The sequence below is a fragment of the Sciurus vulgaris genome (assembly GCF_902686455.1).
Source record: "Sciurus vulgaris genome assembly, chromosome: 11".
In the NCBI taxonomy this organism is placed as follows: domain Eukaryota; kingdom Metazoa; phylum Chordata; class Mammalia; order Rodentia; family Sciuridae; genus Sciurus; species Sciurus vulgaris.
Genome location: NC_136472.1, coordinates 90,242,157 through 90,262,999, shown reverse-complemented (window position 1 = coordinate 90,262,999; position 20,843 = coordinate 90,242,157). Strand labels below are relative to the sequence as shown.

Sequence of the window (20,843 nt, the reverse complement as noted above, 5' to 3'; positions counted from 1 at the left end):
AAACTGGAAAATATCATGCCAAGTGTAATAAGCCAGTCCCAGGAAACCAAAGACTGAATGCTTTCTCTGATATGTGACTGTTAACCCACAACAAGGGAGGTTGAGGAGGGGAAGAATAGAACCATTGGATTAGACAAAGAGGAATGAAGGGAAGTAAGTGGGGAGGGGAATAGGAAAAACAGTAGAATGAATGGGATATAACTTTTCTATCCTTGTGTGTGCATATACAACCAGGGTAACTCCACATCATGTACAATCACAGGAATAGGATCCTAATTAGAATAAGTTATACTTCATATATGTAAAATATGACAAAATACACTCTACTGTCATGGACATCTGATAAGAACAAATAATCATTAAAAAATTTATTTAAAAAAAAAACAGAAAGAGAGATATCCAGAATAGGTAAATTGATAGAGATAGACATTAGATTAGTAGGTAAAATGTTTAGGGGAAAAGGGAAATGGGGAGCAAATACTAAATGGGGGGATTAACCTCTTAGTGGGTGCAGATTTCCTTCTGGAATGGTGAAAACGCTTTGGAATTCGAGGTGACGATGGCCCAGCACTGAGTGTACTAAATGCCACTGGATTGTACACTCTAAAAGAGTTAATTTTAATGTTCCAAGAATTTTATCTCAATAAAGCATAAATAATTTAAAAATTCATAACAAATTTTCGTGAGAATTATTTAAGGACCCATTTAGGGGAATAAAGGAAAAATTTTCCAAAGTTTAATGGTATTTTGTTTCCCTCTTTTCCCCTCAACCCACCCTCCCCCCAAGTTGCTCATGTACACTGCAATTTTAGATCACTTATGAAATTGCTAATGTGTACTTTAGCCTACACATTAAATTCTGGTTTGCACTTATGCATATTAAAACACACCACTAAATACTCATCTGACAAGCTATATTTTAAACCTCAAACTAGATTTTATTGTGCCTGGATGCATTTTTAATATACCTACTAAATTTCACCTGGACTGAAAGAATGGCTGGCAATGATGATTGGAAGGGGGAAAGGAAGAGTCACCCCTATCCCACACATTCTGCCTCTGTTTGGGGGACCTACAGGATGGCAGCCCAGCTGCCTGCTGGCTTTGGAGTGCTTTCAGGAAAAGATTCTAGACATGGTCTCACTGCCTTGAGCAGGGCCCAAGAGATCACTAAGTGGCTTCCCGTTCTGGGAACTTGCCCTACCAGGGAGCTCAGCATACCCCATCAGCACCTCCAGTCCTCCACAGACTGGTCACAGCAGACTTGGTTACCTTCCTCAAGCTCCTCTCACATTTTCTCTATCCTTTCCTCTTTGCCAGGGTTTAAAGTTCCATTTTCTGCTCACAAACCCTGGTAAGTTCACAGCTCAGGAAGGAAGAACCAGCATTTTGGGGAACCTGGGTAATACCAAGTTTGCATATCAAATATCCCATTTAACTTTATGGTGAACAGCGTTATAAGACATTGTATGGCTGTATGGGGATAAAGAAACCAGGGGCAGGGTCATATAAAGTCATACACGCCACTCTTTCCCAAACTTTTCTTACCATTTCTGTGTTATTCGGCCAGGCAGGCCCCTGCTCACTTCCCTTGATTGTGTCACACCTTGTTCACAAGGCGCCTCAGACTAAAATGCCTCTCCCCTGCACATTCCAAATCCGTCCCTCCCTGTTCCTTAAGCTTTGGCTCAAGTTACCCCTTCTCCAAAAAGCTTTCTCAGATTCCATTTCCCTCTCCCTTCCCTCAGTGACCATTGACTACACCAGTACTCACTAAAGTGCAGGTTGAACCATGTGTCTGGCCTCCTCCATTGAACAATAAACTCCCTGGGGGCAGGACTGCATTGTATCCTTCTTTGTGTTTACTGTGGTGCTCAGAAGGATCAAGAGCTAAAAACTGCTTGATTTTCTCATGAGCAGGAAACTGAATTTTTTTCTCCCCAGGCCAAAGCATCAATCTTTTCCCATCTTCTGTACACCTCTTATTCCCCCAGTGATGTCTCATGGGGTCCCTGATATTCTGGCCAGCCTGCCCTAAGCAGGAGGCCTATCTCACTCAGGGCTTCTTCCCCACTACACCCACTCCTAGATGCAGCCAGCTTCCTTTGTAGCTAGAAGATGAAAAGGCTCTCCCCCACTTTACTTGTCTAATGATATCATCCTTTCCAGACAGAGACTTTGGGGAAAGCCATGGCAGGTAAAGTATAGCTGCTTGTTCAGAAAATGAGCAGGTCCTGCCCGTCTCCAGATGTCCAAGAGCAACTGAGGGGTTAGTATGTGGATTATGTTGGCAGGAAGAAGGGGTTTTGTGGCATTAGGCACATCCAGAAAAGGTCAGGGTCCTTGGGATGGGATACACAGTTGAAAGGCAAAGCAGCCTGCATCGTGTGAGATCAAGGTTGCTATAAGACCTGAAGCATTCCAACCCTTTAAGCTTGTAATTTCTTGGAATGGTTTCTTTTTCTTTCTTTTTGTGTACAAAATCTCTAATGGTTTAGTTCTTCTCTGTCTGAATGATGTACTTGACTAATTTACTACAATTTATGATTTTTTCTTTCTTTCTTCTCTTTTTTTTTTTTTTTTTTTTTTAACCTCTTCTCCAACAACTTCCACAACTACCTTATTTTTTCAGGAAAAGTATATGAGAAGGAAGAAAACATGGATTAGTCGGTAAAATCTCTAGCCTTTGTTTTCTAAAATCTGCTGCCCTTGGAGACCTAAGGTCCCATGTCCTAGGTGTTCCCTTTAACCTAATAAAGGAGGTTTAGGGGAAGAGGGATTCTCTTAATAGCCTGATTGTGTGGAGCAAAGTACTGAGGAGAATGGAGGATCCTACCAAGATGAGACAGATATTTGCAGGGCTAGGGCAGAAAAGGGAGAGGCAGTAAGATTCTGGAGAACAATGGCTGTGAGATCACATGCTCAAATGTCTCTAAAGAATCAGGAAGGTGCTATAAATGAATGCTGCTGGAGAGACAAAAGCGGGTAGTAGGGGCTGTGTCTGCCTGAGGTTGTAGGCCCTAGGTGCATTAATTTTGTTTTTTGTTTTTTGTTTTTTTTTTCCTTAGAAGATGCCTAAGGTAATATTTCTTTATTGTAATTTAAAGTAGCATATGGTGGTTTACATCTGATTTCTTAATTTTGTTTTTTAAAAACATCAATTCTTTGTTAGTCAAATAAACACATCCCTTGGGTTCATTCTACCCATTGTGGATCTCTGACTCTAGCTAGTAGAGATGGTCTTGTTAAAGATTTGTGTACCTCAAACAAGAAATAAAAGCTACAGATAGACTCCAGCTCCAAAAGGATTCTGTGGACAGTGGAAAACTCTGAGTCGATTACCTAGAAAGAAGGGAGGCATCTCCTATGTCAGATGCTTAAAGAATGTGAAAGACCCAGAACTTGTAAACCATCCCTGGGCTTGGAAGCAGCAGATAAAGTACAAGAATGACTTAAGCAGCCCTTTCTCAGCTACCAGACTAATGGGTAGTAAATTTGGTCATAATCAGAAAATAAGGAGGAGCTGCATAGTTTGAGGTTTCTTGGTTACAGACAACCATTCCAAGTAGTTTAAGTAGAAAATAAAATTGACTAAAAGTATTGCAGATTTGCAGTTATAAGACAAATAAGTTCTGGAGGCCTAATGTACTGCACAGTGACTTCAGTTAATAATAATGTACGAATACTTAAAATTTATTAAGTAGATCTTAAGTATTCTCACCACACACACAAAAAAGTAACTGTAATATGATTGATATGTTCATAAGCTTGATTGTGGTAATCATATTACAATGCATACATTTATCAAAACACCATGTTTTATACCTTGAATAATGCAACTTTTATTAGTCTTTATTTGGTATATTTTTTATTTTTTATTTGTTCTTTTTAGTTATACATGACAGTAGAATGCATTTTGACATATACATGCACGGAGTATACAGTCCCATTCTGTGGTTGTACATGATGTGGAGTTACCCTGGCTGTGTATTCATATAAAGGATAGGAAAGTTATGTACCATTCATTCTACTGTCTTTCCCATTCCCATACCTGCTCCTTTCCTCCCATTCCCCCCTGTCCAATTTGGTGAAGCTTTACTCCCCCCAACATCCCTCCCCCACCTATTGTGAATCAGCATCTGAATACCAGAGAGAAAATTCAGCCTTTGGTTTTTTGGGATTGGCTTAGCATGATATTTTCCAGTTTCATCCATTTACCGGTAAATGCCATAATTTCATTCTTCTTTATGGCTGACTGATATTGCATTGTGTATGTGTGCCATATTTTCTTTATCCATTCATCTGTTGAAGGACACCTAGGTTGGTTCCATAGGTTGAGAGATAGGGGTTTAAGTTCATTTTGTGACATATAGATATCAGTTTTCCTGGCACCATTTGTTGAAGAGGCTATCTTTTCTCCAATGTATGTTTATGGTGCCTTTGTCTCGTATGAGATAATTGTGTTTATGTGGGTATATCTCTGTGTCTTATGTTCTGTTCCTTTGATCTTCCTGTCCGTTTTAGTGCCAGTAGCATGCTGTTTTTGTTACTATAGCTCTGTAGTATAATTTAAGGTCTGGTATTGTGATGCCTTCTGCTTCACTTCTCTTGCTAAGGATTGCTTTGGCTGTTCTAGGTCTCTTCTTTTTCCAAATGAATTTCATGACTGCTCATTCTATTTCTATGAAGAATGTCATTGGACTTTTAATAGGAATTGCATTAAATCTGTATAGTGCTTTTGGTAGTACAACCTTTTTCCCCTTGTCATATGGTATATATATTTATTAGGAAATGCCTGTTACTTTTAAAGAATTCAGAGGTTCCCATGCTAGGAGTCAAAATAATAAGTAGTTGAAAGGAGAGGAGCTACCAAACAGAACCTAACTTTGTAAAATCAGTATAGGCAGGGTTAGGGGATGTAGTCCTACAAAGATTTTCTTAAAGGGGCTTTTAACCTTTTCATGTTATGGGTCCTTTGGCAGTCTGACGGAACTCAGACCTCCTCTCAGTATAATCTTTTGAATAGAATGAAGCATTCATATTATAAAGGAAGTCAACTATGTTGAGATGCAGTTTTAAAATATTAAACTATTTGGGAATCAAATAATATATATGCTTCTTTATTAACATGTCAAATAATAAGATCTAGCTGTGGGTCTAATAATAATGTAATTTTAAACTAGCGAGAGGTGTAAATTATATTTTGAGATATCTGCAGCACCATAATGTGATTTGCAAATATCTAATTTCTCTTAGTGGCAGATTCACAGGAATTGCTAATAATACTGTGGTTCATTGCGTACATTCATAATTAAGGGAACATGAACAGAAGTTCGTTAAAATATCAATAAATTTTTTCCTCATCCAGGTTCACCCACAGAACCTGGTTAAGAACTTTAGCTCTGAGATCTATAGTTTCTAGCCCATTTTTCAACTGTGGACCTCTTTGAGAATCTGAGACCATCTCACCAGAAAAATTCACTTTATCTACATGTATAAAACTGTATCATGTTTGGCAACCCTCTGATAACCATCAGGAACTGTTTCCTCGTCCATGGACTCAGGCTAAGAGTTCCATTTCTAGGTGTACCAACAGCCAATGGCACTGTCCCTCTTAGAATTCAATGTTTGTATGTCTGAGTAATCTAGGTTGGGTCAGGTGTCTGCCATTTCACGAAAGGAAAGCTGGGCACCCTGAAGACATGCCTGGTAGATTGTATCTAATAAGAATGATTAATTTCCCCAAAATAATTTGAGGAGCTACTATTAAAATATATGTGTGAACATGAAGTGAGTAGAAGAAAAATCAGGTTAAGTTTCTTGAAAAATGGTGATAGGTACTGATTTTTTTCTTAATATTTGACACATTTTAATGTTTCTGAAATCAGGATATGGCTCTCAATAAAGATGTTCTCAATTTACGATATTCAACTTACATGATTCTTTTGACTTTATGATGGTGTGAAAGTGATATGCATTCAGTAGAAACCGTACTTTGGATTTTAAATTTTAATATTTTCCCAGGATAGCCATTGCATACAATACCCACTCTTGATGCTGGGCAACCACTGTTCCCAGTCAGTCATGTGATCAGATCACTGATATTCTGCAGTATACTGTGTTGCTAAATTATTATGCCCAGTATGTCATTTGTATTAAATGCATTTTTTTTACTTATTACATAAATTATTTTTTTCTTTTTAATTATACATAACAGTAGAATTTTTTTTTTTTTTTTTTTTTGGTGGTGGTTCTGGGGATTGAACCCAGGGCCTTGTGCATGCTAGGCAAGCACTCTACCAACTGAACTATATCCCCAGCCAGTAGAATGTCTCTTGACACATCAAACATACATGGAGTATAACTTCCCATTCTTGTGGTTGTACCTGATGTGCAGTTAAAATGGTCGTATATTCATATATGAACACAGGAAAGTTAAGTCCCATTCATTCTACTGTCTTTCCCATTCCCATGCCCCTTCCCTTCCCCCCATGTCCCCTGTTCAATCTGGTGAATCTCCACTACCCACAACCACCCCCAACTGCCTATTGTGAGTCAGCATCTTCATATCAGAGAGAACATTTGCCTTCGGTTTTTTGGGATTGGCTTATTTCACTTAGCATGACAGTCTCCAGTTCTATCCACTTACAGACAAATGCCATAATTTCATTCTTTTTTAAGGGTAAGTAACATTCCATTATGTATATATACTACATTTTCTTTATCCATTAATCTATTGAGGGGCACCTAGGTTGGTTCCATAGCTTGGCTATTGTGAATTGAGCTGTTATGAATATTGATGTGGCTGTGTCACTAAAGTATGCTGATTTGAAGTCCTTTGGGAATATGCTGAGGAGTGGGATAACTGAGTCAAATGGTGGTTCCATTCCAAATTTTCTGAGCAATCTCCATACTGCTTTCCATAGTGGTTGCACCAATTTGCAGTTCTACCAGCAATACATGAGTGTATGTTTTCTCCCACATCCTTGCCAACATTAAATGCATTTTGACTTACAATATTTTCAGTGTACAATGGATATAGCAGGATATAATTCTACCATGGTTATATGATTCTCCATCAAGGAGAATTTGTATATACTTAAACAGTCCTTCCCCATCATCCCCAGAAGTAAGTTTTGATCAGTGTGGCATCCATAGTTGAGGAGACTCGGAACTTAGAACTAGGGCCTTCACTAGTCAAAGTCATGCAAGATGAATTCCTTGAAGCTGCAGGGAGTGCTTCTATATCAGTGCCCTTCATGACATTTTCTTTACATTTCTGTGACTCTAGAAAACACTAACTTAGTCTAATTTGGCTTTTATTTCACATCCAATGTTGGATGCACTACTTCATGTTGAGATAAAATTAAATTCCATTAAATACATGTTTACTGAACAGTGGCTATGAGTCAGGCTCTCTTTAAGCCCTGTGAGCATTATAAAAGGAGAATGAGACAGAGTCACCTGCTCTCCAAGAGCTTACAGGCTAGGTATGGATCCTGCACATTACAGGAACCAGTAAAACACCTGGAGTACTAACACAAATGATACTCCCTTGGAGTGCTAACCTAAGTGCTGCAGCTGAAGGGAATAAAGGGTCCCAGAGAACAGAGTGTGTGTTGGTAGAGAAGGAAGCCCCTGTTGTAGAACTTGGGGAGCCCCTGTCCTGTTTCTGTATCTGTGGGAAAGCAAGCCCTAGATCCCCACTCTAATGCCCTTAGAAGTTGCGCTACTTGTCCTGGACAAGATTGTCCAAGAGATACTGAAGCCTTGGGAGAGGAGGACCATGTGCCCAGCAGCCTCTTCACTGGATTAACACCAGTTTATCTCTTTGTTTTTGCTTTGAGATCATGTCTAGAAAGGTCTTCCATGATATCTCCATTTAAAGCTAGTTTCCTTTACTAGACTTTTTTGTATACCCTGGCTCTTTTTCTTCACATACTTAACATAATTTGGAATTATATGTTTATTTTCCCCTTCACTGATCTGTAAGCTTTTCTAGGGAGGGCAAGGACTGTCTTTTATGCTCACTTCTGTATCCATAAATCTCAATTTCCTGCATGTATTAGGTGCTCAGTGAATATATGTGTGGTGATTGACAAGCTAAGCACAGACTAAAAATCTTATTCCTTCCTCATGATGATGAAGCTCAGTTGGGGATAAGGACGTGGTTGATAGGAAACACTTTTTGATGTGAAAAGTGTGACACACTAAAAAGACAAAGAGGGAAACAGCTGAGTCACTGATGAAGATTTTGTGTTATGCATTTGAAAGTTAAGATAATTAAGAAGTACTAATTTTTTAGTTTGGAAAATTTTTAGTTGGAAACTTAAAAACAGTAACAGACTATTTACAACCTATGGAAGAAAGATGGAACTCCCCTGCTCCATCTAAGCATGCTCACAGTTCTACTTCTAATCGGACTCTGGGGAGCTGTCACGTTGGCATAGTCCTACTTTTCCAAGTAAAAACTCTGAAATCCTGAAAGGAGTTAGATGAGCATGAAGGCAGGCAAGTTAGTTGCACTCTTCTTTCGCCTGAAATAGAAACTTAACATTTGCCAGCAGAGAGAACGTTGTGAAGAAATTAAGTTGAACATCGGAGTTCACTGGTGTTCTTGGCTTGAGAACAGGCGTGGCTGTTGGCAGCATGAATTGGGTATGAATTGCTTCCACCTTTAGCTGAAGACTTAAATTTCAGGAAGCCAGAGTTAGTGAGCATGAAGATCTTGGTTGAACTTTTCATGAGTGCCTGTGTACAAACGAAAGCAGAGATCTCAAAACTTCCTTATATGGAATTTCACAGCTTTGTTCAAATGCGTGCGCTCACCTTTACTGTAAAATGAAAAACTTATAATGTTATTCAAAGTCTTTGTTAAAAAAATGCATATAATATTACTACTGGTGAGAAAAAGACATTTTTATTATACTAGATTTTTATGCAGTGACTTTCTTCGTGAAACTCAGATTCTAGCTAAGTATATGAAGTGTGTAGGCAAGCTTCTGCACATTAAGTGTGCAGGGCTTAAAACCACAATACTATTCACATACAACAAGCTGAAGAGTTTCCTCTCTCAGCTTAGAGAAGACACACTTCTAGACGAATCTTTCATAATGTTGGTGTCTGGGAATTCGTATAAAATTTAACTTCACTGCCACTAAGGATCACCTGTAACATTACTAAAGAGGTCAATTTAGTGTTTAAACTTGGCATTCAACCAGGCTTTGAGCATTCTAGTCACAGTTTCCCTCTCTGTAAAGCAAGGTTAAAACAATTCATCCTCTTAGAGTTAGGCAGCTCCCTTATGGTGACCTAAGGACTCTCACTGCCGTAAGTGTACATACATGCACGTATGTGTACTTGCACACACTCTTGTGACCTACCAGACTTCAAGTTTAGGTTTTAAGGAAAGAGCCAGGGGGCCGCTTGTTCCTGACCCACAGCCCAGATGCAATCCTAGGAGTTGTGAGAAATAGGAAGTCTGGGGGTTCATTTTCAAAATATAGTCTTCTACCTTAATTGGATCCAGTTGTAGCCCTTCCCTTTTGCCAGCGCTAATTCTAAATTTAGTCAGTCGCATAAATTGTACTCCCCCCAACTCCTCCAATCAGAATCAGAGGGAAGGGCAGTGCTGCTTTCGGTTTCAGATATAAGCAGATGGACTGCCTACCCAGGTGTGATTGCTAACTGGATTCCTAGCTCACCTTTCGGCCAGAAGTAAAGGTTTGTCTTGCCCACTCGCTTTTGAGCATGTGTTTGATTTCTTGAGGCACCTCATTATTTCTAACAGAGTGAGGCCTCTTTAGCCTAATGTGATGGCCAACTAGGTGTGAGGCAGGAAAGGAAACAGGCTGGGGCTATGTGACTGTGATCACAACAACAACAGCAACAACAATGGTTGATATACTGATGTTTACTGCTTCAAAAGTTGACTTCCTGATAGGCCTGACACACTTGCAGGGGTTGCCTGGATCTTTGAGATGGTAAAGTAATTTTTGAAGCTTTCAGGTTTCAAGGACCAGAAACATTAAAAACAAAACAACTCCTTTCCCCGGCGGGGGAAACAGATTGTCAAGTGTTTTTTTTTTTTTTTTTTTGTACAAAAATGACCAAAACAAAAAACCCTGTTCACAATCTATCATGACTATAATACTTATTGATACCCAAAGTGAACACATTTAGCTTTATTGCTTATTACTCTCATTTGGGCCAAATGGTGAAGACATCTCCAAGGACCCACAGCCATCAGCAGATGAGCCTGGGGCCTCTGCTATTGAGAATGGACCGCCAAGCATAAATGGAGGCCGAGGGAGCAGGTTTATGAACTTATATTGCTGACCTCAGCTCCTGGCATTGCAGCCAGAGCACGGACTCCATTTCAGTTTTGAGAGTTCCTACTTCTGCAAATGTTCTAGGCACACAGACTTCACCACTGTAGGTCTCCTTATCTCTTATTTAACTGCATATATAACTTAAACCTCAAGAATAGCACAGCATAGCAAGATGTGACTCATTTCTGATGCACAACACGGTCTTTTCTTACTTTCCAGGGTGTGGGTCCTTGTTCTTTCCACAACACCGTATAGGAACCCAGCAGAGCAAACCCACAACCTATGCTCACCACATTTTCTTTGTCTTTTCTCTTTCAGTCTTACAAAGTTAATGTCACATGGACCAGGTCAGAAGGATTGTAAGGACTGTATTTATTCATTTTCTCACTTGTTGGTCTGTTTATTCATTTGATAAATATTCATTGAGAGTCTGTTATGCACCAGGCTCTGTGCTAGGTAGTGAAGATGTAGTATACAGCAGACAGGCACAGTCCCTTCTCTTAGGGAAAGAGAATTTGAGAGAAAACAACTAATACGAAAGTATGTGATTAGAATATGTGTTGAGAATAATGAAACAGTGAGTGTGACTTAGCAGTTCAGAAAAGCTTCCCTGAGAAGGTGACACTTACAGTAAGGCCCAAGAGGTTATGTTGTGGACATTTATTGCTTTTGTCATCCTTGGTCAACTTTCCTTTGGCCTGGTAGCAACATCATGGGGGCTTTCATTCAAATTGTTCCATTCTCCTTTGGCTGAGGCAGGGCTTGTGACTGAGCTAGGTCAAGGTGATTTCCTTCCAGGGCTTGAAACCTGTAGCAGAGTGATGCAAGAACAGAAAACTGGAAAGAATTGTTTCCGTGGCAGAGGCTCGACAAGGTGTTTGTCTGTTCTCCTTAGATTCTGGATCCATCCTTATTGTTGACCTTCCTAAAATTTGGCTGAAGACATTGTGAGTTGCCTGTTTTTCAATTTTTTTTTCTATCCATACTATCCTCCGAATTACTTTTTATTGATTGCAACCACAGAACTCGAGTGGGTCCTTACACTAGGATTTAGCAAAGTGAAGAGTTTGGGAAGAACATGTCAATAGAGGAAACAGTATATGCAAAGGGCTTGAAGTGGAGAAGAGCTTGTTGGTTTGGGGAACAGAAAGAATAGACAGTAGGGAAGAGTGTCCTGAGGGATTGCTCTGTGGGAGCAAGCTGCACCAGAACTCACAGGGTGTGAAGACATATTAAGAGTTTGGATTTTATCCTAAATGCAAAGGAAGGTTGTAGACAAATTTTGGGTATGAGAAGAATATTTTAAAGTATTTTAATAGCAAAAATGTCAAAAAGGTAAATAGAGTAGTTCAACAATGTAAAGACCTTTGAATTGGTCATCCCAGTTTTGCTCTGAGCCAGATCAAGAATGCTAGAATTTGTAAGGCTCTTATCTCTCTTTGCCTCAGTTTTCTCATCTATAAAATGAGGTGGTTGGTTAGATGATTTCTTACTTCCTTTCCTTTTCCGATGTTTTGTGATCTATGTTGACACCTTGTCAATAATCTTAATTGTCATCAAAGAGTTTACAATAGAGTGGGAGACACACCCAACCTCCATGATACCTATTGTTTGTGTTCCAAGCAGGTATGTGTAAAGCTTCTGGTAGCTTACATGCTGATTTTGCCACCCCACTATCATAATCTGCTGCAAAAGAATTTTGAACTGTCCTATGCTGAGTAACCAATTCAATGAAGAACTTTGAGAGAAAGCATTTACATAAAACGTGATGCTCTGCTAAGCTTAGATATAGTGACTTCCAACTGAATGCTTCATGACAGAAAAACACTAGCAATAGTACTGATTCTTAGATGAATTTCACCAAGACATTGTAAGTGTAGAAATGCCTGTGAGTGATGTATGTATTGGTATCTGTTGTATAAAAAAAACCACACCAACATTTAGTAACTTAAAATAAGTTTTTTTTCTTGAAAATTCTGGGGTTGGCTGGGTTATTTTTGGCTGCCTTGCCTGGGCTCACTCTCGTGGCTGAATTTAGCTGGCAGGTTGCATAGCTGTGACAGCAAGTCTTTCTCTCCTTGGGGTCTTTTGTCTTTAGGGTGGTTGGGCCAGGTTTCTTCACTGCAGTCTCAGGGCAGCATGCCAATAGAGCAAGAAGCAAGACACAACGACCTATCTGCTCATGTCTCAGTGGCCAAAGCAAATACCAAGGTCAACATTGGCAGAGACCACACAAGGGCACCTTGGTAGGTGTATGTCATTAGAAGACATTATTGTAATAATGTGTGAACTTTCCCTCCTAGATTTGCATTGCAAGATATGCAACTTCAACTTAATTATGGCACTTTCACAAAGATAATATATAGGTTATTACTGGAATAAAGTAATATGGAGTCACCTTATTAAGGTATTGAATTCTTCATCAGTGACTTGGCTTGCCTCATAAAATTAGTAATTTTTTGCAGTGACCTTTGGAAGTTTTGTACATAATACTTAGAAGAAAATAGCATTACAATGATAATGGATTAAAGCAATTCACATTGTGATGCCACTACCTCAGTTTGGACTTTGAGGCTTACTAATTTCATATTAACCATATCCCATGTTCTTGCATCCCTTCTGTCCTAGTGTGGAGTACATTTATATGCATGCCTGTCTTATCCACTAGAGCTCAAACTTCTTTGAGGGCAAGGACTTAACCTCACTCATGATTATTTCCCTCAACTGTCTTCCACCTACAACACTAAATAGATACTCCTTAAACACTTGCTAATTAAACTAATCCATAATTGGATTAACCATGTATTTGTTCTGGGGATTTCCCTCATAGATCCCATTTATGATCCTATTCTTATGAGTGTTACAGTTGATGGGACTGAGGTGTAGAAAGCCCATAGTGAATGAATGCACTGGGACTCCAGTCAGGGCCCCTCTGAGGAATGTCACTGCACTGCTGTGTGGACCAGGAAGAAGACTTCTTATAAAAGTGTGTTTGAGGGGCTGGGGAGATAGCTCAGTCGGTAGAGTGCTTGCCTTGTAAGCACAAGGCTCTGGGTTCGATCCCCAGCCCCCCCCCCCCCCCAAAAAAAAGTCTTTGAAAGAATGTTAGAGAGGGACAGGAAGGAATCAGGAAGAGGCAGTACACAGCAAGGGCCCTCAATCTGTTTACTACCTTTGACATCAATAAAATAAGCACTTGTTGATTAAGAGATTGACCACAGAAGCCCCATTGGAAAATCTGGAGAAGTTGGTTCTACAGCTCTTAAAAACACCAAGACATGTTCCCGGGGTGTGTGAGTATGTGGGGGTGGGAGGACAGAAGAGGACTTGCTCCCAGAGCTGACCTTACTGGGTAGGTGACAATACTACCATACAAAGATTTTAAGGTTGTCCTCAGATGAAAAGGTAACTACTATTATACATGTTCCGTAAATATATTTTTTAATCATTGCTAGATCAGTAATATAAGTACCTCCATTTACATACTGTCATAGCATCTAGAGGGCTGTGTACATCCTTTTACAATGAATGATCTCAATTCTCACAATAACCCTATGAAGTAGGGTTTTTAAAATTCTTAACTTATAGGTGAGGTAATTGTGGTCCAGGGACATTAGCTTTCCTGAAACTGTCCAGCTTCTAAGTGGTTAATTTAAAACCTAAGTGTGTTTGACTGAAGTTCTGAATAACATTTAGCTCTGGGCCTTGTGCAGCTTTGGTGCTAGTCTGAGACGGGGAACTGTGAAAGTCCCGTTTATTTAACCTAAACTGAGCACACATGTGCACGTGTAATTTACAAAAAACCACTCTAGGCCAGAATTTCTGACCGCTGGTAGCATAAAAACCTAGTTGGGCAGGAGCTGTAAAAACCTCTACTCCTTGACTCCCTCCACAAGTATTTATTGCGCACTTCGGTATTCCAGGCAGGGCGCTGACCTAGCCTCAGGAGAGAAAGCGGTGAGCGCGCTACACGTGGTGGTGCTCCCTTAACCACCCTCCTCCACGATTTTGCTGTCTCGTTGGGGAGGCATCCAAAGGAACAGAAAATACGTCTGCGGGGAGGTGACTTCTGCACCAGCTGCGCGGGCGCGGGAGGAAGGGCGCCGAGCCGGCTGGGGTTGTCAAGGCAGGCTCCCCGGAGGCAGCGGCGGGCCCGGCGGCTCGCGGGTCAGTTCTCCCAGTCCCGAGGCCCCCGCTCAGCATTCAGCGTTGGGGGTGCGGCGGGGCTGGCGGAGTCGGCCGGGCGGGAGGGCGAGCGGGGCCAAGGCCCGGGCGGCGCGGGCGAGCGTTAGGGTTAGGGCGGGAGGATTCGGCTTCCCGGCGGCAGAGGGCGCCTGGCGCTGCGGTCCGGCACGCCGGAGCCGCCCGCGCGGGCGCCGAGAGGAGAGGCGAGGCGGGGAGCGCGAGCTGCGGCCACTGCCACGTATTCCCGGCAGTGGCGGCGGAGGTGGCGGCGCCCGCGGCAGGTGGGCAGGGGGCGGCGTGGGCGCGAGGACGGCGGTGGGGCGGACGGGCGGCGCGGGGCACCCGGCGCCCGGCGGGGTGCGGCGCCGGGACAGCTCGGTTCCCGCCACGCCGGCTCCGCCTCCACGGCGGGCTGCCGACCGAGGCCCGGGAACCGAGCGGGTCCCGAGCGCAACTCGCGCCGGCGGGGCGGGCGGTGGCGGGGAAGCGTGCTCCGGCTTTCGGCGCGGCTCGGACGTGGCATCCCTGCTGCTTCGGAGCCGAGGCCGGAAAAGTTGGGGCGGACCGCGAGCCTGCGTGGGCCGGGCGGGAAGTGCGGGTGCGGAGCGGTCGGGAGGGCCCCGTTTGGGGAGGCGGGAGACGTGGGGCCCTTGCGGGCGCCGGGAGGGATTGCGGCAGGTGTCCGGCTGGGGGCCCAGTCGGTCGTGGGGACGGAGGGAGGCCCCAGAGCAGGGCGATCCCTGGGGCTGGCGGACCTGCGACGAGCTGGCAGCGCAAACGGGGTTTATCTCCTACCCGGCTGGGCCGGGGGCAGACTCGGAGGGACACGGCAGGCCCAGAGTTGGGGACGCCTATGGAGTGCAAAGACCAGAGAGTTCCAGTATGGGTGGGCGGGGAGGGAGCTGAGCGTGGCTTCCTCTGCGGTCGGGGTCAAGTGCCGCCCTTCCCATCTGCCAAATTCATCTCTGAGACTGCACAGTGCTTTTGCCCTGGGGAAGTTGAGGAGGGACAGCTGAGTGGATGATAGATTTAGGGGCGTTCCAAGGTGAGTAGGATTAAGCTGCATGAAATCATAACTATCTGAAAAAAGCTCCTCTCTCTTCGCGTACCCACCCACTCCATTCCCTGTCCATTTACTGCCCACGTCCAGGCTCCAGGGTTGGGGTAGCAGCTGCCAAAGCCCAGGACACATCTGCTCACAGGCTTGTGGGTAGAAGACATGGCCTTTATTCTCTAGCTGAGGCTGGTTATTTCAGAAACAGGTGGTTCTGGATGCCTTATTAGAACAACCTGTGTGGAGCCCCTTGACAACGGAGTGACTCATGTTGGTTGTTTTTTTCCCTCCCAAATAAACTTTGTATTCAAGACACCAGTATACCAGGTCATTTGCATCGGTGGTGCAGCTGGAGACTCAGACTGAGCCCTTGTTTGAGCCTAGATGTGTTTTCAAGTAGTATGACCTTGGATGAGCCACTTGCCCTCTCTGAACCTCAGTTTTATGAGTGAAATGGGGTATGAAAAGAGATAATCTGATGGAAATTGAAGTCTTTTTGCTTGTGAGACCAGAGTAGCCACACACAGTAAACCTCTGTCTGTCCTTACAAGGAAATTGGGAAACAAAGAAAACAGATGAGGAGCAATATTCAAAAAGCAAAACAGAAAGCTAATAATAATTGACTACTAGTTTTACATTGTGACTACTATTCTCATGTAGGCAGTTGATGTAGGTTGGTGCAGTTGGCTATCTTTATTATAAAGTTGCTTTGTTTAGAAAATATTACATATATCATCTGTGGACCTGAATTTTTTTCTTTTTTTTTTTTTGAACTTTCAAGCCTGGAGTGGATTCTCAGTTGGATTGGTCTCCACAGGCCAAGAACACCTCCAGGACCTCTCATTCCCATAATATAGATTTCCTTCTGTCTGATTGATGCTAGGATCCTGTGTCACCACACTTCTGCATCTTTTCCATTCTGACTTGGGAAGTGAGCTGATGCCCACTGCATCTGGCATTTCTGAATTAACCTGGTTTCTTTTCAAGTGAATGTAGTAAATAGGCGAGCAATGCATTAGATGCAGCATATTAAAAAAACAGCTTGAATCAACAATATGTATCCTCTCCACCCCACCCGTGTTCCCCACACTCCCTGGGCAACCTCTCATAAGAAATGCTTTGGATGTTTAGGGCTATCACAGAATTAAAATGACTGCAGTTAAACAGCACAGTTAATGGTCAAGTCATGGTTCTGGAAGATGGGGAGGATTTTTTGTATTTTATCAGCTGAATGCTCTTCTGTTAGTAGCTTTCAAAATCCATATTGGGTTTGACCACATTATTTTTTGGGAGGTGGCATACTGGGAATTGAAGTCAGGGATGCTTTTTTATTTTATAATTTTTATCTCCAGCCCTTTTTTTATTTTTTATTTTGAGAAAGGGCTGCTAAGTTGTAAGGCCTTGGCTAAGTTGCTGAGGCTGGCTTGGAACTTAATGATTGCAGTCCTCCTGCTTCAGACTCCTGAGTTGCTGGGATTATAGGCATCTACCACTGTACCTGGCAACCACATCATTTTCAGTAATTCTTTTTTTGTTTTTTTCCTTGTTGAAAGCTAAGTTAGTGGTTATCCCTGAATTTGAGGGAGTAATAAAATGAAATGATATCTTTTCCAACAAGTAAATATTAATTGTTGGGTCCCTAAAATATCTATATTTTAGAATGTGAATGTGTTTAATTTCCTTTAACCAGTAAGAATCGCGTTGCTAATAATAGTTACTATTTGAGCCCCTGCCATGTATTAGGCCCTGTGAAGTAAGAATGAGCATCAGTTTACAGGTGAAAAAAGCCAGGTGAGGGCACAACTCTGTGTTGCAGCAGGTTTGTAAAAGTTACTGATGATTTTTGAATCCAAGCAGAATTTTGTAATGGTGGAAAAGGAATTCTTGGCTTTCCTATAGGGTTGTGATAATCAAATTAAATCATGTATGTGGAAAGAAACATATAAATTGTAAAGTAGTCTCTAATGCAGGCACTGTAACATAAGCACCGGTGGACACCAGAAGTAGAGTGAGAAGTGGTCTAGGGTGTCTGGTGGACCTAGATGTAAATCCTGAGTCCATTGCCTTGACCTCTTTGAGCCTGGTTTCTTTGTGTGTAAAATTAGGGTAATACCAGCTACCTTATGTAGGATAAATGTGTGAATTGCAGTGGGTGCTCAATAAAGGTTGGCTATCCCTTTGTCTCAATGGCTCGAACTCCAGATAATGGGATTGATCAAGTTTTCCAGTAGGAGTTATCCTCAGGGGAGAAAGGCTTTTAAAGTACGTTTTTGTCCTTATAAATAATTCTTTCAGCTTTTGTCCCCCTCCACTCCCCAGCGTATACAGTAAATATCCTAGGACCCACGATCATCTCATCCAAAGAGAAATTGAATGAAACCAGAAGTCAGAATGAATAGCTCTTTGGCAGAAAGTTAATGAATTTAGCTAGTTGCTCATGGTCTTCTCTTTTTGTTTCGTGGACGTCTCTCCTTTTTTTATTCATTTGTTGGACAGGGAAAATAGACTGAATTTGGGGGGTTTGGGCCTGGGGGGCACTGGAAGGCCACAGGAAGAGCTGTAGTGGGTTGGAGAGGGGCAGGAGAGAGATGGAAGAGTTCACTGTGGTTGATGGTAGAAGCTGAAAGTTTGACACAGAGAAAATTTATTGGATATAGGATTTAACCAAATATAAGGCCAGTTTTCACCTAGTCCTAAGTAAGATTCTCTTGTGGGACTTTGAAGGTTTTGTGCTCCAGGCAGATTTTGACTGGTGGTGGCATCATAAATGAGTTTCCATAGTAAGTTGTGTGCTGAAGAGGAAATTAAATTCCAAGAGGGTGTTTGTTGTGACTGATGCCAGAATTTCTCTGAGAATTTCATTAAGATTCAGTCAGTTTATAAAAGTACTTCTTAGTTCTCTGAAGATATTAATTAAGAAATAGTTTTTAAAAAATAGAAGTCTCCTTTGTGAGCCTTTGAAATGTCATCTTCCTAAATCTTTGGAACAAATGAAGTCCAAAACATCACAGAGATTTATATTTTAAAATCATTTTCTCCCAAAAGTAATGTTTTCTTACTCTTTTCCTCCTTTCACATTGTTTTGATAATGAATTAATTTTGGTCTCATTCACATTTTGACAACCTTGTTTTTAATGTTTTAGAGTGTGCATGTGCCTTCGTTTCTCTTGGGTTAATTCTCGTTCATTCATTATGAAGAGGTGGTATAGCATGGTGGGGAAGGAGCACACCCGCTGAGCCAGCTGAGGACCCAGTGGTAGGATTGATCACTCTTGGAGAGCTAGGCTCTTCACAACTTGGACTTAACCTTACAGCAGTTCTGAGAGGGCGCTTGTTATTCCCTGTGTACAGATGTAGAAATGGGACAGAAGCACAAGTGTCCAGCAAGTGGTTAATCTTAGAGTTGGCTCTGATCTGTGGGATGCCATAGCCTGTGCTTCCATCGACGCTGGAAAGACTGGCAGGGGCTTTGCTCTGCCCGGGATAGGCCTCCTGTCCTGTGGGTTGGGAGCTTCATTAAGTGAGAAGGTCAGGTCTGAATTCTGGAAAAATTGCTCAGTGGGCTATGGGGAGTGTGAAGTGAAGCAAGTGGAAAATAGAAGAGGGAGGAATGTATTAAAGTAATCAGCTCCAGAGACCATGAGGTCCTGAATGTAAGACATGAAGACCCTGTCAGTGATGCTGGGGCACAGGAGACATATTGGCATTAGAAGAGCTCAGTCTCTTTGGATACTGGGGATGAGAGAGGGAGGAATCATATCTGAGATTATCCCTGTCTGACCTTTCTCTTTGCAGTTCTGAGCCCCCAGGGCTAGGTGCTGAAACTACTAACTCCTTACAGAGAACAATCTCTGCAGCAACTAGAATCTCCTTTGGTCTCTGCTAACAGCTAGAAACAGGTGTCTAAATCCATCCTGAAAGGGCCTTGCCTCTCTGTGCCTACCCCATGGCTTTATCATTCCTGCCATCCCAAATGCATCCCAGAGGATGAAATTTGGGCTCTTGGTACTCCATTTAAGGAGATACTGGTTTGAGCATTCAAATTTCAAGTGAAAAGTGTCAAAGATAAGAAGCTATCAAAGAAAGAAGATTCCCTGGGGTGTGGTTTGCACTCCATTGTTCCCTGTTGACCTAGGGACGCACAACATGTTTAGTCCTCAGTTCTGGCTATTCCTAAGACCTGACCTGGCCTAGATGGGGTTGACTTGGAAAGGAGTGATGGTGGATGAGTGGCAGTCCCAGAGCAGGAAGGAGTTGAGGTCACCCTCCCAAAAGACTGCAGTGGAGCTAGGTGGACCAGAGCCTAGGGAGATGGTTGACTGTATTCTCATTTTCAGCACACTGTCACCATGTCAGGTATATATTGTTCTTGTGCCCTTTCCCCCATCAGTGCTAGACTCAATAGTAAACTTGCTTTTGGAATTCCTTTTCCAGATTGCATAATACCCCTGCCCTTTAGATAGTTTGTTCTGGCTCTGATCTGGCTGGAGATCAGTTGATCAGGTTCTGGCTTTATCAGGGCTGCATTCTTTGTGAGGAGGCAGCTGAGTTACCTGTGTTGGACCTCACTGCTTCCCAGTATCATCAGTCACAGCCTGTCTTGCAGGTGAGTCCCTACATAGACTGTTCACCCACTTTCTGCTTGATGCTTACTTATTCTTTTCCCTGGGAAAGGCGACTTCTCTTCCTTCTTCTAAGGTCACCTAGCTTCCTCACTGTGGACTATTAGGACATCCATTGAGTTTGTCTGGTATGGTAGGAGCACTTGCCAGACATAACACGTTTTAATGAAAGAAAAGTGTTCTTGCCTGTGGATATTATCTATTGTGCCTATCTCTTAAATATTAAGTCCTAAGCAAAGCCTCTTTGCTGTTTTTCTTTTGTGCCTAATGGTATGTATGTGGGGGATATGTGTTTGTTTTAATTATTACTGGGAAACAAAAAAGATATTTCTCAAATGTTCAGATCTACAGCAGTACCACTGCTCTGGCAAGCAGAAAGAATAAATATATATTTAGACAGGATACCATTGATTTATCTTGCTTTTTTTCCGTGTTGTTGCTGTTTTGTTGGCAGAACCATCTGATTTGTATACTGGTGCAGTTTGTATTTCAGTAGTGAGTGAAAAGATTCCTGGGCTGCTTGCCGAAGTGAAAGGACTCGGATGAGTGGGCTTGGGGGCTGCCAGTCTTGGCTCTCCCTGCCATCCCAGGAGCCCGGCACACCATGTCTTTGTTGGGCAGGTGGAGTTTGGCCAGGCCTTCTCTTTGACT

General features: G+C 42.3%; 1 protein-coding gene across 8 annotated transcripts in view; it reads left to right on the top strand.

Annotated features, from left to right (window-relative positions):
* Nucleotides 1–14,339: 14,339 nt before the first annotated feature.
* Nucleotides 14,340–20,843, top strand: part of SMCO4 (single-pass membrane protein with coiled-coil domains 4) — a 61,642-nt gene continuing 55,138 nt past the window's right edge. The window contains exon 1 of one of the 8 annotated variants that reach the window (XM_079102069.1): nt 14,340–14,498. The gene's annotated coding sequence lies outside the window, so the exon portion shown is untranslated. Of the gene's footprint in view, nt 14,499–14,641; nt 14,798–14,972; nt 15,115–15,177; nt 15,562–18,575; nt 20,177–20,843 lie in introns of those variants that run through there. The other 7 variants (XM_079102065.1, XM_079102068.1, XM_079102064.1 and 4 more) reach the window with 7 other exon arrangements.